This window comes from Rhincodon typus, unplaced genomic scaffold (assembly GCF_021869965.1).
Source record: "Rhincodon typus isolate 14 unplaced genomic scaffold, sRhiTyp1.1 hic_rhity00010640, whole genome shotgun sequence".
NCBI lineage: Eukaryota > Metazoa > Chordata > Chondrichthyes > Orectolobiformes > Rhincodontidae > Rhincodon > Rhincodon typus.
Window position 1 is genome coordinate 1 of NW_025976278.1, and position 7,512 is coordinate 7,512.

At 47.4% G+C, this 7,512-nt stretch overlaps 1 long non-coding RNA gene across 2 annotated transcripts; it reads right to left on the minus strand.

The window, feature by feature from the left end:
- Positions 1-1,585: 1,585 nt before the first annotated feature.
- Positions 1,586-6,386, minus strand: LOC125482457. 2 transcript variants are annotated; one of them, XR_007261649.1, is made up of 3 exons: positions 6,173-6,386; positions 5,983-6,047; positions 1,586-1,937 (listed from the first exon to the last, which is right to left on the minus strand). It is a non-coding gene; the product is annotated as an uncharacterized LOC125482457 (long non-coding RNA). The 2 variants fall into 2 exon arrangements; XR_007261648.1 differs by having other exon boundaries at positions 1,586-1,940.
- Between the last annotated feature and the right edge of the window lie 1,126 nt (positions 6,387-7,512).

The following is a 7,512-nucleotide window of genomic DNA, read 5'->3' on the forward strand; positions in this document are numbered from 1 at the left end:
GGGACCCTGCACTTTCTGAAGAAGGGTCCCGACCCGAAATGTCAGCTCTCCCGCTCCTCTGATGCTGCCTGGCCTGCTGTGTTCATCCAGCTCCACACTGTGTTATCTCAGCAAACTTTATGTGTCCCAGTGGAGACCAGCTTCTACCCCCAGCTCATGCTCTACGCCAGGCCAGCGCCCTACACTAGTCAGCCCCAGCATGAATTCGCAGAAGTGACACAGGGGTGGAAGGAATCCTAAATTCTGGAATTCCCTTACTAACTCTCTCCCTATCTGCACCATTTCCACTTTACTTTTGACATTCTCACTCTCTCTGACTAAGTCTTCACTCGTCCTCATGTCACCCTAATGGGCGGACAAATCATTCGCCCAAAAGACAATCCCGTAAAGTGCCATGGAATGCTTTCGTTAATAAAGCTGCTACGTGGATGCAAGTCCACATCAGCGACAGACCTGAAGGGAAAGTGAAATTTCCCAGTCCAGCCTTCTGAAAGGGGAAACTTCACATGGAAATAACCAGGTTTAAGGATGAGGCACTTTGCAAGGGCAGCACAGATTCTCTGAGATTTATTCGTTTTCGCTGTTTTAAAAAGTCTTTCTAAATGATGTCACTCGTTGAAGAGGAGTTTTCACATCCTTGAGACAGTGACTCATCCCAAAGTTGGTTTTAGTAAGAGTTTCGGTGAGCAAACTCAGGTGTTGCAGACAACATTGTAGGTTACTATCACACAAGCTGCCAGTCTGCTCACCTTAAAAAGTCTCTGTAAATAAAGTTATATTTTTGAAGTGGTTTGTGTGACAAAGACTCAGAAGGGAGAGAGAGAGAGAGACACACACACACAGAGAGGGGCATGTCTGAACTTGTCTAGCAAGGCACAATGCAGTAGGAGCTGAAACACCAACTGAAAGCCACCTGAAGTCACTCTTAACATCCCCTCTCCTCCTGAAGAGACCCAAATTGGGCTGGACAAGCAGACTTCTAGGAATGGCCACTGCCTACCAGGACCCCGAATATGGGCGAGATGTTCGGCCATGAGAGATATCACAGCCAGAAGAGCTGAAAGGGGCATCTACATCTCCTTGGGTGGTACTCCAGGCGAGTGTGCCACTCCTCATCCAGTGGAGAACCAGGCTGAGCTGACGACATGGTTAAAGGTTCCATCCCTGCACCCACCTCCCCCCCGCCACCCCTTGTGTTTGGGGTAGTCCAGCTGGAAAGGGAAGGGGCAGTGATCACTTGGGGTTCACACCATCTGGTGAATCCTGCTGAAATTTCTAGTGAGGACATTGGTCTAAGGAGCAGTTTTGGCAAACCTGCGCCGCCTTTCACAGCCAAACAGCTGCCTGCCACACTGATGAGATTTCTGTGGAATCCATACTGTTACTTCCTCCGCTCACCTCCCAACAAAAAGGGAGGTCATCTTCGCACCTCACCCCCTCCATCTAGCATAACCAGGCATGAGACAAGGCTTTGGTGGCTATTTGACTACAGGAAGAATTGCAACCTCCTATGGTTAAACAGCAGGTTCACAGTAAAGAAAGGCAGCCACTGTGAAACCAAATCACTGGGGTTAGAGATGTCCCACACAGCAGTCCTTCAGCACCAGCCGAGAGAGAGGGAGAGGGAGAGGGAGAAAACAGGATGTCTAAAAGATACTGGGTAATTTAGAGTCTTACCGGCAAATGTGCTGCTGGTGGTCGCATTCATCCCACAGGTGAGCTGACCCCTGCAGCCTGAAGCTGTCACTGAGCAGTTACTGTATTCTGCCTGGCGCCTGACAGAATGGGCACAAACAAGGGGCAAAGGTGAATATTGACCAGAGGTGCTGGCAATGCAGTTAGTGAGGCTCGACTGGACTTCCCTCGGAATGTGTTCCTGCGTGTGAGCATCAGACGAGTTTCCGTCATCAAATGGTTTGGCCATGCTTGCTAAACACCTGCTGGAAAACAAATGGCACAGCTTAATGCTGGCGAGGCCTGCATTTATATAGCGCCTTTCACAACCTCAGGTGGTCATCAATTTCACATCAACTATGTACTGAGTGTAATGAGGTTGAATTTTGGATAATGCAATGACCAATTCGTGCCCCATAAGTTCTTCACAGAATCCCTACAGTGTTGAAGCTGGCCATTCAGCCCATCAAGTTCACATCGACCCTCTGAGGAGCATCCCAACCAAACCCTGCATTTCCCATGGCCACCCCACCCAGCCTGCACATCCCTCGACACTATGGGGCAATTTAGCATGGCCAATCCACCCTAACCTGCCCATCTTCAGACTGATGTGGAGGTGCCAGTGTTGGACTGGGGTGAACAAGGCCAGAAATCACACGACACCAGGTTATAGTCCAACAGGTTTATTTGACAACACAAGGTTTTGGAGTCTCACTCCTTCTTCAGGTGTGGGAGGAAATGCACGCAGACACGGGGAGAATGTGCAAACTCCACACAGACAGTTGCCCGAAGGTGGAATCAAACCCAGGTCCCTGGTGCTGTGAGGCAGCAGTGCTAACCACTGAGCCACCATGCCACCCTTTGCTTTAACATTATCAGTTGTGGGTTAAACTATTGGCCTGAATACTGGGGAGGACTCTGCGATTTTCTTTCAATAAATAGCACTTTTGCACCTTTTATATCCACTTGAGGAGATGAACAGAGCCTCTGTTAAATGTCACTTCCAAAATGGGATCCTACAAATAGTGCATCATTCCCTCAGTACTGCACCTGTCTGCATTAAATACTCAAGTTTCTGGAACAGGATCAGAACTCACAATCTTCAAAGCGAGAGAGAAAGCTACCCACTAGGCCACAGGATGCCCACACGCCACTTGCTGCAGGCAACGAAAGGCAACTCACTTTCTCAACTTAAAAGGACTGTGTTTTTGCTGTGAACTGTTCCCCCAAAAGGGAACTCCCTTGCGTAACATCAGCGTACAAAGTGTTCTTAATCTCTGTGAAGCATTGGGGAGTGATGACAAACAAAGTTGTAGCCTCCAGGCTTCTGTTGCATATCTTCAACCAAAGGCAGCCTCTCCCCTTAATGGCCGCGGTTTCTGTATGGCCACTGTGGCAAAAGTGAGATTCGCTTAAATAGGGTACCTATCTCACCCTCGCTATTATCTGCCACCTTCTCACAAATTGCCCCCCTAGTCCACAGCTGGATTCCTTTGGAAATGCTATCCCCACAGAGTATTCCTTGCGATGGACTTCGACTGTGTCTGGAGAGCTGGCTATTCGACTATGAAAAGCACTGCTCCTCTTGACTCGAGCTGCCTGGGTGGCGTGGGGGGAGGTTCAGGCTCCTACACAGAACCCGTGGCAGATATACCCCACCCCCTCAAGAAGCAGGAGAGATCAGAATCTGAAATCAGGATGTTGCAGAGTCCATCACTGCGGGGGGGGGGGGATATTGAGCAGAGGGGATGCAGAATGAAGGAAATGGCAAAAAGGCAAAAGAACCAAAGGTGACACGAGAAAGGAAACGTACGCAGCGAGTTGTTTGTGCTGCCTGAAAGGACGGTCAAAAACGGTGAAAAGGGAATGAAATACACATGTGAAAAGTTGCAAACAATGTTGAGAGAGAGGAGGGCAGTGGAATTAATTGTAGCTCTTTCAAAGAGCCAGCACAGTCAGATGGACCAAATGGGCCTTCTGTTTTGTATCAATCTATGCCACATCTAATTTGTCACAAAATTAAACTTACAAAAGTGAGCAGATTAATTTTATTTTGCATTTAGGGCTGCCAGGGTGTTATTACCACTAGCAGCAAAATGCAACTCCCCCTGTTTACGATTCCAAATTCAAATCTCAGTCATGACAAAACTGAACTTCCTCTTTGACAATTTAAATAAGGATTAGAGCTGGGATTATGCAAGTGGTTTAGATAAACAAACAGAGCTGCAACAGTACCCGCACCTTAGTGTTTCAGCTACCAACTCCCTCATGGAGGGGCTGCTTCAAACAAAGTTCCCGCTCGCTCAGTGGTGTTTAATCTGGGTTCAAACCCCGACCTGAGCTCAATTAGCCGATGCCGGTAGACAGCTGGGAGGAGGAAGGTGAGTAGGGCTGAGCCTTCTAATCACAAGGAGGTGAGCGTGATGCCCCCTGCAGTTGAATAGCTAGCTGACAATAGCTTGGGCCTGGTCAGCTCAGAAGTGGAATGGAATGAGGGGGCATTAGGGAATGAAATGTCTAAAACTAGAGGCAGGGGGGGCATTTCAGGTGAGAACAGGAAAGTTCAAAGGACATGTGAGGGACACATTTTTTTTACACAGAGTGGTAGGAGCGTGGAACCCACTGCCAAGGGAGGAGGCAGACACGATAGGGGCATTTAAGGGACTTTTAGATTTTTTTTCCCTTTATTCATTAATGGGATGAGGGCATCACTGGCTAGGCAGCATTTATTGCCCCATCCCTAATTGCCCAGAGGGCGGTTGAGAGTCAAACCACATTGCTATGGGTCTGGAGTCACATGTAGGCCAGACCAGGTGAGGATGGCAGTTTCCTTCCCTAAAGAACATTAGTGAACCAGATGGGTTTTTCCCAACAATCGGCAAGGATTCATGGTCATCGTTAGCTTCTTAATTCTAGATATTTTATTGAATTCAAATTCCATCATTTGCCGTAGTGGGAATTCGAACCCCTGTCCCCAGAATGTTATCTGGTTCTCTGGATTAAAAGTCCAGCAATAATATCGCTAGGCCATCACCTCCCCGGCTAAGCATATGAGTATGCAAGGAATGCAGGGATATGGACCAAGGGCAGGTAGAAGGGATTAGTTTCATTTGGCGGAGATAGCAGGAACTGCAGATGCTGGAGAATCTGAGATAACAAGGTGTAGAGCTGGATGAACACAGCAGGCCAAGCAGCATCAGAGGAGCAGGAAGGCTGACATTTCGGGCCTAGACCCCTTCTTCAGAAATTCCTTTGGCATCATGTTCGGCACAACATCGTGGGCTGAAGGGCCTGTTCCTGTGCTGTACTCTTCTAACAGGTAGGTATCAGCTGCCGAGGTTGGAAGCTGCAAGCCAAACGAGGGGCAAGGTGGGAGGGTGGAAGGGGCATGCATTTCCCTTTAAAGGGGGGTGGGGAGTTGCTGGTGTGGGGAGGAGGCATGGCATGCTGCAGATCCCGCAGCAGCCCATAGTGGGCGCCCTCCTTCCCCTCGGCCACTCCCTGGGCTGCGGGTTGTTTGCAAACAACAGCTCACCACATGTGGGGAACACTTAAAGCGGCATTACAAAACAACAACAAAAAAGCTACGTATAGTTCATTCAAAATGCCAGCAAGGCGTCAAAAGATGTGATGTTTCCACCAGATTTCTGACCGGTTCATTTCTTAAAAATGACAAAGGAAAAAGAAAGCAAACAAGACCAAAATAAAATAAAATCAAGCGTGGGAGAATTAATTCCAGCCAACTTTTTAAAATGTGATCACAGTGGAAAGGCCGAAGAATGAATGACTCTTGATACTTTTGTTTTTCCTAACGGTCATTTTATTTTTAGAAGAAAAAAAAAATTAAAGGCACAGGAGAGGGAGAGAAATAAAGGGGCATTATCGCTTTAAAATTCAGATTCTCACGCCGAGGCATGACATGACGTGCTAAGAGTTTGGGATACGAATGAATATCGTCAAAAATATTGACATTTGAGAAGGAAAATCATTTGGTGTAAAGCCTTTAGCTTATTGCAACTATATAACAGAGATTAGAAATTCGGACACTTAATTAAAACATAACACTGTAACCGAACGCTGAGCAGTTATTCAACTTAAATTTCTACCAATCTAAATATTCCCATTAATTTTGCATATTCCCAATTCTGACTTCAGACAATCGCACGAACATTAACTGCAAGGAATTATCAATCGGGAATAAACTGTGAGCGAGCCTCTCCAATCATGAAAGTAACATTGTGACTAACAGTATCCGAGGCTGCAATGGACAAAACAAAATAATCCATTTCACATCACGCTGAAACTCACCTGCGATCGGCTCCACTTTTAAAACACCATTGTCCAGACACACAGCCCTGTGTTTCCAGCCGTCACTTTTCAGAGGAGATTGTTGGAAAGAGGGGAAAACAAGTGAGTGTACATTTAAAATCTTAATCGCGTCAAGACAACATTCACTTTCAGTGCAATTTCAGGGAAGCGCTGATTCACTGAAACCTACCAAGAGGCAAAGTCCTGTGCACTAAATAAAACCCAAAATCCCTTCCCCTTTAGGACGTTTTTCTGGGGATTGAGGATTTTAGATATAAATTATCGCAGTTTCTCCTCTCTCTCTGAGCTGCTCAGATGCAGTGAGTCATTCAGAGTCCATGTAAAAACCCAAACTGAATTCTCACTCAGCCTGCCCTGTGTCACACACTGAGCCTGACGTAACGCCTTGTCTGACAAGTTAGGGCTTGTTACAAAGTGGGAGATTCCCCTCTTAAAGGGCTAGCGTCCCGTCAAACACAGTATTCTCCTTTCTCCTTTCCTCCAGCCCCACCCCCACCAACACCTCCCTCACGGCCAACTCTGTGCAAGCCACATTACCACCACCACCCTATTCCCCCCACCACCATTTTATTTTTATGAGGGGTCTCTTGCTGCACTGCGGTAGCATCCCTACCTCTGAGCCAGAAGGGTTTGGGTTGAAGTTCCACCTGCTCAAGGGGTGTGGTGGCTCAGTGCTCAGTTAGCACTGCTGCCTCACAGTGCCAGGGACCTGGGTTCTATTTCCCCCTCAGGCAAATGTCCTGGTGGAGTCTGTACGTTCTCCCCGTGTCTGTGCGGGTTCCCTCCAGGTGCTCTGGTTTATCTCCCACAGTCCAAAGATGTGCAGGTTAGGGTGAATTGGCCATGCTAAATTGTCCCATAGTGCAGGCTAGATGGGTTAGCCATGGGGGAATGCAAATTTATAGGGTAGGGTGATGGTCTAGCTGGGGTACTGTTCAAACAGTCAGTATGGATTTGATGGGCTGAATGGCCTGCTTCCACACTGCAGGGATTCTGAGATGTGTCATAATGTCTCTGAACATGGTGATTTGGAAAAATAATCTTTGGGTGACTTCTGCAGCTCAGAGGGATTTTGCTGTAGGGGCCCTCACTGTTGCATTCTCAATCCCACTTCCACAAACAGACAGCTTGCTAGTGCCCTTAAAGGTTTGCTGAAATGAATGCAGAGAGCATTCAACCAGTTTACCCACCACCAGCCTGTCTCCCAGTGCTGCAAGGAAAGAGAGTAGAAGCCAACACAGATACATTTATTTATTTATTCCCACGGACTGTGATTGCTGAGCCTGAGCTGAGTGCATGGACTGAATTGATTGTCTTGTTGCCTGGGTGAAAGTTCCTTTGGAGGTGAATCAAAGTTAGGATATGATACAGAGACCTTCAGAGAGATAGCCCATTCATATTGCACATCCTGTTTACAATTCCTTCAATCAGCTTTGAAATTGACCCCGTTCCCATCTAATTCCCTACTGAAGGTATCAGAGATAGTAGGAACTGCAGATGCTGGAGCAT